The following is a 9,505-nucleotide window of genomic DNA, read 5'->3' as shown; positions in this document are numbered from 1 at the left end:
ACCTTTTGCCCCCAATCTGAATTACAACAATACATTTAGAACACTTAGAGCAAACCCAATACACATACTCATTTGAGTGTCTATATCTTTTAATAATACTAAAGATAATACAAATTTCTTCACATCCTTCCTTTTAACTTTTGTCCTCCCATTAGTCATCTTTGGGTGTCTAACTTTTTTTATTAAAAAAATGTTTAAAGTATATTTTATAATATCATAAATGTTAGTTATATAATTTATGCAATATTAAGAAAATAAAAACTAGTAGTAGAATACATTTACTAAAAAATACAAATATATTACATTAAAAAACTTTAAAACATATATTACAATCCTAAAAAAACCACAAATTTAAAACTGAATATAATTTAAAAAAAAACATATAATGATAGAAACATATAAAAGCATTATGAATAACATAATTAGCATCGGTCTAATATCGAGTTGTGCCAAATTTTTGCCAGATAAGAGAATTACAAGAGACTGAATATGATTCTCGTTTGCTATATATACAAGTTTACTGAACATCAAGTGGGGAAAGAAAAACACAAAAAAATTCACGGGCTTTGTTCTCTTGTTGTTCACGGGCGTTGTTCTCTTGTTGTTCACGTGCGTTGTTCTCTTGTTGTGGTGAAAGAAAAACACAAAAAACCAAGACCAGAGACTTGTTGTTCTCTTGTGCCGACTTGAGATCACAAGGAGAAAGTCACGGGAAGATCAGAACCAAGACCAGAAACTTGTTGTTCTCTTGTGCCAACGTGAGATCACAAGGTTCACGGGTATGATTGGAACGTAAACCTGTCGAGGATAAGCAAACAACACATGAGATAACAACCTATCAACAAACAAAAACTCAACAAGAACAGAACCACTTAACATTGATTAAAACGAAACAAGAGCAGAACAACTTAGCATTGATAACAGAACAGAACCACTTAACATTGATTAAAACGAAACAAGAACAGAACAACTTAGCATTGATAACAGAACATAACCACTTAACATTGATTAAAACGAAACAAGAACAGAACCACTAGACATCCCGTCAAAACGAAACAAGAACAGAACAACTTAGCATTGATAACAGAACATAACCACTTAACATTGATACAAGACTCAAACTATCCTAACATCTCATCAATTAGCTTCTTTCTCAGATTGATTTCAGCCTCGGACAGATCAGTTTTGTTGACTAGACTCGCTAGAAGTCGTTGCTTGGAAATTCGTTCTCTCGCAGCTATTTCTCTCAANACATTAAAAAACTTTAAAACATATATTACAATCCTAAAAAAACCACAAATTTAAAACTGAATATAATTTAAAAAAAAACATATAATGATAGAAACATATAAAAGCATTATGAATAACATAATTAGCATCGGTCTAATATCGAGTTGTGCCAAATTTTTGCCAGATAAGAGAATTACAAGAGACTGAATATGATTCTCGTTTGCTATATATACAAGTTTACTGAACATCAAGTGGGGAAAGAAAAACACAAAAAAATTCACGGGCTTTGTTCTCTTGTTGTTCACGGGCGTTGTTCTCTTGTTGTTCACGTGCGTTGTTCTCTTGTTGTGGTGAAAGAAAAACACAAAAAACCAAGACCAGAGACTTGTTGTTCTCTTGTGCCGACTTGAGATCACAAGGAGAAAGTCACGGGAAGATCAGAACCAAGACCAGAAACTTGTTGTTCTCTTGTGCCAACGTGAGATCACAAGGTTCACGGGTATGATTGGAACGTAAACCTGTCGAGGATAAGCAAACAACACATGAGATAACAACCTATCAACAAACAAAAACTCAACAAGAACAGAACCACTTAACATTGATTAAAACGAAACAAGAGCAGAACAACTTAGCATTGATAACAGAACAGAACCACTTAACATTGATTAAAACGAAACAAGAACAGAACAACTTAGCATTGATAACAGAACATAACCACTTAACATTGATTAAAACGAAACAAGAACAGAACCACTAGACATCCCGTCAAAACGAAACAAGAACAGAACAACTTAGCATTGATAACAGAACATAACCACTTAACATTGATACAAGACTCAAACTATCCTAACATCTCATCAATTAGCTTCTTTCTCAGATTGATTTCAGCCTCGGACAGATCAGTTTTGTTGACTAGACTCGCTAGAAGTCGTTGCTTGGAAATTCGTTCTCTCGCAGCTATTTCTCTCAATCTGATCTCCCACGCCTTCTCTAACTTTTGTAGAGAATTACCCTCAGTTTCTATACCACCACCATTGTTTTTTGCTTTCCTTTTGGATGCCTTAACACCTGGAGGGCGTTCAATAGCTTCTTCCTCAAGACGAGAAGTTGTATTTGAACTGGAGGAATATTTGCCACTAACATCAAGCTTTGTTCGTTTGGTGTTTTCAGGTCCTCTCAAAGCATTCGAAGAACACCACTTCTGCTCATGACGAAGAAGCCTCCAAGCATGCTCTAGAGAGAACTTCATTTTCTGATCATTGACGTACAAATCGTTTGCCATTTGGAGAACATCATCTTCTGACTGGCCACTGGTTCTCCTACTCGAAGCTTGGTTGTAACATCCTACAAACTTGTTGACAGTCTCATTTATTTTTTTCCATCTCTGCTTACATTGACTGGCCCCTCTCTTTGGTTTACCCGCTACTGCTTCACTCGTTCCATAGTAGTGTGCAATACGCTCCCAAAAGGAACCACCCTTTTGCCCATTGCTCACGACTGGATCTTTGCTAATGTTTAGCCAACCACTGATCAAGACAACATCTTCTTGGGCAGTCCATCGGATTCTAGCTTCCCTAGAGTTTTCAGCTACCTCGTTGACATCACTAAATTGTGTACTAAACTGAGGGATAGGTGATGAGCTTATTTGAATAGGTGAAGATGGAAGAGATTCTGGATTATTCACCCCAACTTGGCTAGTCAAGAGGTCTGTAAAGTTTAGAGAAAAAGAATTCATACCCTAAACTCTGTGAAAGATGGAGAGAAGAAGAATTGGTAGTTGGGTTTATTGTAAAGCTTTTGTGGTTATTGAAGGAGAACATAGAAGCGTTATAAATAGCAAATTGAAGGAGAAGGAAGAGTTTAGTGTTTAAGTGTTACAACTACCAAGCATTTACTAAGTTCTTAACTACCAAGCATTGACAACATACAAAAAATCAAGACCTTTTAATTCTACAAACAAGACTCCCTTCTAGTTTAAGTGTTACAACTGTTTTTATTCTAAAAGACTACCTTTTTTATTTCTACAAATGTTTTTAGTGTTTAAGTGTTACAACTACCAAACATTTACTAAGTGCTTAACTACCAAGCAATAAATCAATCGGATTCTACTTTAAAAAAACAAGACTACCTTTTTATTCTACAAACAATATATATGAGTCGCTTATGATCATAAGCATTAAACCAAATCCAATGTGTGAATGCAAATAATATATATGAGTCGGTTATGGTCATAAGCATTAAACCAAATCCAATATATGAGTCGGTTATGATCATACCTGATGTGTGAATGCATAAGCTAATGCTCTTTCCCTTCTCATTGTTGCCTCGTGCTTGTGCAGCATACCCGCTTCCACTTGTGCCTTGGACTGATTGTTGTCGTTCCACTTCTTGCCTACATTGGAGAAACCATAGAAGCCAAGGTTACAGTTGCTCACATTCATGAGTGGCTATAGCACACACAAGTTCTAATCAAGCTAAACCTGGATCAAGAGTATAAAAACATACCAAATAACCCCTAAAGGTAGTCTGAATCAAGATGGAAGAAGCTTCTTCCTTTGACATCCCTGCGAACCTATCATCAACAATGGCTTGATGAACAGATTCAGGAGAAGATAGATAAGGCACCAAAACAAGAAGGGTTACATCATCAACTATATAAAGCATAGTGAATAGAGAACAGATTAACAAAGTTGGAACCATTTCGCTTGTATGGCTAATCTAATCCTACTCAGAAAAGAATTGATTCTGATGGCATCAATTTTTGACCATTTCGCTTTTTTAAAGCTAAGTGCTTTGATAAAACCCCAAAAGACAAAACAGTTAGATTCTAATAGAAAAGACCCTTTTGTATACTATACGGGAGAAGAAGAGAAGAGGAGGAAATGGAACCTGAGAGAGAGACTGCAGAAGCAGATCTGGAAGCAGAGGGGAGCTAAAAACCTTCTAAAAATCCGAATCCGACTCCTTCTTTGTTGTAACAACGGGCTTCGTATCGACGATTTGATGAGTAGTCTCTGGCTCTTCTTCTTCTTCTTCTTCGGATTCATCAAATGATATCAATCTCTTGTGTTTCTTCTTCTTGCTCTCCTTCTATTTCTTAGGAGATGATTGCTCCTCCTCTTCTTCGGATTCATCTGATGATATCGATCTCTTGTGTTTCTTCTTCTTGCTCTCCTTCGCTTTCTTAGGAGACTGCTCCTCCTCCTCCTCTTCGGCCGCGTGTCTCTTCGATTTCTTCGAGGGTTTCGTCTTCTAAAGGCGATGAGGCGGGATCGGTTTAGAGGATGACGAGGCGAGATCGAATCGATCGGAAGAAAAAGAGGACGATGCGAGAGCTATTGTCGTGATGTTCTTTTGTGTTTCTCTCGTTTCGATATTGTCGAGAGAAAGAAAGAAAACGAAGAGAAGATAAAACTGAATAATAAAAAACAAAAAAAACAAAACTCAACCAATACAAATTATACACGTGTCGGGTCTCTGCTACTCTCAAAGGATCACCGCAGAGACACAGATCTCTCAAAAATTAGAATTAAATTTTTTTTTTTTTTTGTTTATATTACTAAAAAAATTGGAGACATCCCAAGAAATTGTGCAATGAGATTGCTCTTACATATATGGTATGGTTTGATCGATGCAAAAAAAAAAGAAAAATATATATCTAGATTCGGGAAATCTACTTAGGTATTTTGATGAAATATTTGTCTTTTCATTACCCTCACAGATTCTTCCGAACTAATCATTAAATACTAAATAGTCATCTCAAGATCTTTGACTCGAGAGATACTACGGTCAATGACATAAACTAGGAGGAATACTTTACGTGGCTAAACAAGGATTAGTAGGAGTAGAAGTCTTATCAAATGAAACAAAAGGCAAAGTTGAAGACTAATTAGTCCAAACCTAGCGAAATGGCTAAGCATCATTTATCCTAGAGTAATGATGTGACACACATGGGTAACTTTCACAGAACTAATAATATTTCAATAATTCCTATATTGTTTTAAAAAAAATTATATACTATAAGATACGGTCTATTAAAGGAAACCAAAATATATATGGTGACTTTAGCCATCCGTGTGGTGGCTGCGGTTGCATGGACAATAATGGGCCATAAAGAATCTGTGGGCTTCAACGACAAGTATTATTGAAGTTTTTATAAATTATTTAAATATTTATATTTTGCTGTATTAACAAGCTGGCAACTTATGGAGTTTTCGAATGATAACGAAATGTAGCATATATATATATAATTATAAGTTAAGGATAAGTTCGTCAGCAACAATACTCTTGGTTTGCATGATTCCAAGTGGGGAAAAAGGTTTATAAACTATATTGGAGAAACATTAGAATGTTCGTAAGTTTATTTATATTATATTACTACAATTGGTTGTTATCCCTTAAGAAGAAAAGAAGATCAATAATACTTTTGGTTTCTTATTATTCTCTATAATAAAAAGAATTGATTTGATGGATGCACCACCATACAAAAATGATCATGTACCAAATATAATATGGTACAAATTCAATCAATAATCACATGCATTGCTCATGCAGCACAATGTTTTTCAACTACCCAAACTTTTCGTCTGTTAAAAACTACTAGCCAAACTTAATAGTCTTTAATCATACATTTATTTATACGGTATTCAATCTCTCGATCAACCAGCACACAGCACACGACTCATGCATACTTTAATTTAAAAAATAAACAGAGCAAATGTTTTCCAAAGAAAAGATGATTGAAACAAAAGATTGTCAATGTTGAAATTAAGATGAATAAAAAGGTAGGGAAGGTGAGGTTGCAACCAACATTTTGCTAGAAAAGATTCTTAAGATGAGCTTTGGCGTTGGCTCCACTATATACTTCTCTTTCTAACACCCATGTGTGAAGNATGATTCCAAGAGGGGAAAAAGGTTTACAAACTATATTGGAGAAACATTAGAATGTTCGTAAGTTTATTTATATTATATTACTACAATTGGTTGTTATCCCTTAAGAAGAAAAGAAGATCAATAATACTTTTGGTTTCTTATTATTCTCTATAATAAAAAGAATTGATTAGATGGATGCACCACCATACAAAAATGATCATGTACCAAATATAATATGGTACAAATTCAATCAATAATCACATGCATTGCTCATGCAGCACAATGTTTTTCAACTACCCAAACTTTTTGTCTGTTAAAAACTACTAAGCCAAACTTAATAGTCTTTAATCATACATTTATACGGTATTCAATCCCTCGATCAACCAGCACACGACTCATGCATACTTTAATTTTTTATTTAAAAACAGTGCAAATGTTTTCCATAGAAAAGATGATTGAAACAAAAGATTGTCAATGTTGAAATTAAGATGAATAAAAAGGTAGGGAAGGTGAGGTTGCAACCAACATTTTGCTAGAAAAGATTCTTAAGATGAGCTCCACTATATACTTCTCTTTCTAACACCCATGTGTGAAGGTCCCCATTACATTTTCTTTTGTTCTTTTTTTTGTTCTTTTTCTTTCATATCCAAGTGCTTGTCTTGGCTGTTGTTTCTTTCTCCATCATCTTCCCCTTTGCTTCAATTTCAAATATTCTATATTTCTAGATATGTTTGTATATATATATTACTTGAACGGATACGAATATATTATATCCTCTCATCCATATCAACAATGGTTCTATCGAATGAGGAAAATAATAATCTGAAATGATGAGTCAATTAGTTGCATTGCCCCCTTTTTCCTTCTAGGCTCACATCCATATAACCCTCTGGTAATATGGAAAATCTATTTTAAAATGATAAGTCATGTTCATGGGGTTGGATAGATACATAACAATATATAGGCTTTATCGATGTCGTCCGCTACTTATGTTAAGTCGCATTATTCTTATAGTAATACTAATAATTATGCCAATTTTTTTTGGGTATAGTTTAAATTTTTTTGGTTAAGTCACCGTAGACTCTATATGTAGGATACCAAATATAGTTAGGAGATCGCCGGTTTGTGGTCCATTGTTTGCGCTGCAGACCATTCTTTCGCAACTAGGATAGTTTTTCGTAAAGTTTCCTCCATGCTAAATGATCTGGAGTTAAACACTCGCTAGTTTCTAGATTTCCAAAGACTCCAACAGATCTATGGAGCTAAAGGGCCTGATGTAAGGCCTATGGGTGGTAAATATGTCAACTAATTGACTACCAACATTCCTTCTCGAACCGTTTTTTTCATTCAGGTGTTACAGCCTACTGAAAACGGTGCTCGTTCCCAAAACTGGATGGCAAAAGAGCAGAAAAATAAGAAGTGGAGAATGGTCTCCGGACTTCCACATGTACTGCACGCCTCATTCGCCGGGACATAGCTCATTGCTAGTTGTCTTTTTGTGGATAGGGCTCCATGCAATACTTTTCACGAAAACATCTTCACTTTAGGTGAAGTGTGCAAAGACCAAACTTCCTCTTTCCATTTTTCTCTCATGGATTCGAATAGTAGTAATACAGATCTCCTCTCTTGCTACATAGTAACCCACCTTGGTGGAGTAAACTTCCGAAGGAGTACCAAGCCAAACTTGCTTATCCAGCGCCCCTAAACGACTTGGTTTGATAACTAGAATCTCCGAGCCCAGTGATAGAATAATTTTATTCACTTTGGCTTCATCCTAGTAAATAGAGCCTGAGAGGGGGAGGTCCCATTGGTCTCACCACCTTACTCTTGGAAATCTAGAGGTCACTCTAAACATTTATAGAGTGACCATTTCCCATAACCCATCCAAGATTCTTGTTCAAAAGATTCCTTCCTATTAGGATACTTCTCCATCCATGAGATGCCAAAATACTATCCATGATAGGTTACATTACAACCTACTAGATAATAGCTTTGAAATAGCTTTATTATACACATTACCGAGCGCTATAGGCCTGTAATCTGATACGTTCCTTCGTCTTTGTCCTTTTGGAATCAATAGGATGAAAGTTTCATTTAAATTATGAGGAGTGATATTAGACGAGAAGAAACATTGAACTTCTGAAACAATGGCAGGTCCCACCACAACCCAGTTCGACTAATAGAAACATGCTGAGAAACCATATGGTCCTAGAGCTTTTCCCGAATGAATGTCAAACACAGCCTCTTTAATTTCTTGAGCTGTTGGCTTTCTAATTAGCATTTGATTTACTTCCTCTGAAATATATGGTGATAGTGTTTCCCCAATAATACTTTTCATATCACTTGAATCTTCTCCCGGAGTAGAGAAAAGATCTTGAATATAAGCCGTTATAATTACGCCAGTAGAGCTTTCTTCAGACCAAGCATTTTCTGCGCCGTCTTCTAATACTGACATCTTAATAATGGCCTTTCTCCCTCTCGTTGTCGCATGAAAATAGCTACTGTTTTGATCTCTCAAACACAACCATAGTTGTTTACTCCTCTGCCTCCATAAATCCTCTTCTTCTTTATACGCTTGTTTTAAAGAAGCATTTATCTGAGTTATAAGGGTTTCATCATTGCAAGGACTTACCATTGCCTTTTCCAAATTATCTTGGAGTTTTCCAGTGACCAACTGACTGTTCCTATGCTTGTCTTTGTTCCACTGAACCAAGGCGCTCCAAAAATTTGTGATGTAGGTTTGAACATAAGTATTTTCCTCCCTCAACCAAGTATCTTCCACTAACTTCCTCATTCCCTTTCATTTGTCTGTCATACCGGAAAAAACCTTTTCTTTCCTTCCAACAGAACATGTATGTGATCAAATCTCTCAAACCGTAGATACATGCTTTTGCCACCAAAGAACATTACAATCCATGAAATATTACCCATAACTCTGTCCAAACGACAAGAAACTACATGTGAGTGCTGCACACCCCTCCAAAAGAGAAAATTTCTGGAATGACCCAGTTCATAAAAATCACACTCTGCCATAAAGGACCTGAAATCCACTAGGGAGAATATTGACCTCGGAGGACCATCTTTCTTCTTTGTGCTATAAATAATATCATTTGAAATCACCACATAGACACCAATCATCTTTCTTAGTGGCTGCAAGCTCCTTCAATGCTTCCCAAACTAGTCTCCTCTTACCAGGTTCTGGATCCATAAATGAAGGTGGTAAAAAAGGACTTGCCCTTTGTTACGATTTTTTAATCTTCAAAGTTGTCTCCAACAGAGAGCTAAACCTCCACCACACTATCCATGTAGGGGAACCAACTTACTTTTAGTAAATTTCAACCCTTCTACTATCTTCAGGGTTACAGTGTCCATGTTTTTTTGTCTCCATAAGAAAAATCATGCC

General features: G+C 35.9%; 1 long non-coding RNA gene across 1 annotated transcript; it reads right to left on the bottom strand.

Moving 5' to 3' along the window:
- Positions 1,345-4,592, bottom strand: LOC104790593. The gene is made up of 4 exons (XR_768711.2): positions 4,120-4,592; positions 3,736-3,802; positions 3,507-3,622; positions 1,345-1,748 (listed from the first exon to the last, which is right to left on the bottom strand). It is a non-coding gene; the product is annotated as an uncharacterized LOC104790593 (long non-coding RNA).

This window comes from Camelina sativa, chromosome 6 (genome assembly GCF_000633955.1).
Source record: "Camelina sativa cultivar DH55 chromosome 6, Cs, whole genome shotgun sequence".
NCBI classification, from domain to species: domain Eukaryota; kingdom Viridiplantae; phylum Streptophyta; class Magnoliopsida; order Brassicales; family Brassicaceae; genus Camelina; species Camelina sativa.
The sequence above is the reverse complement of the archived record's forward strand: the minus strand, read 5'-3'. Positions and strand labels throughout refer to the sequence as shown.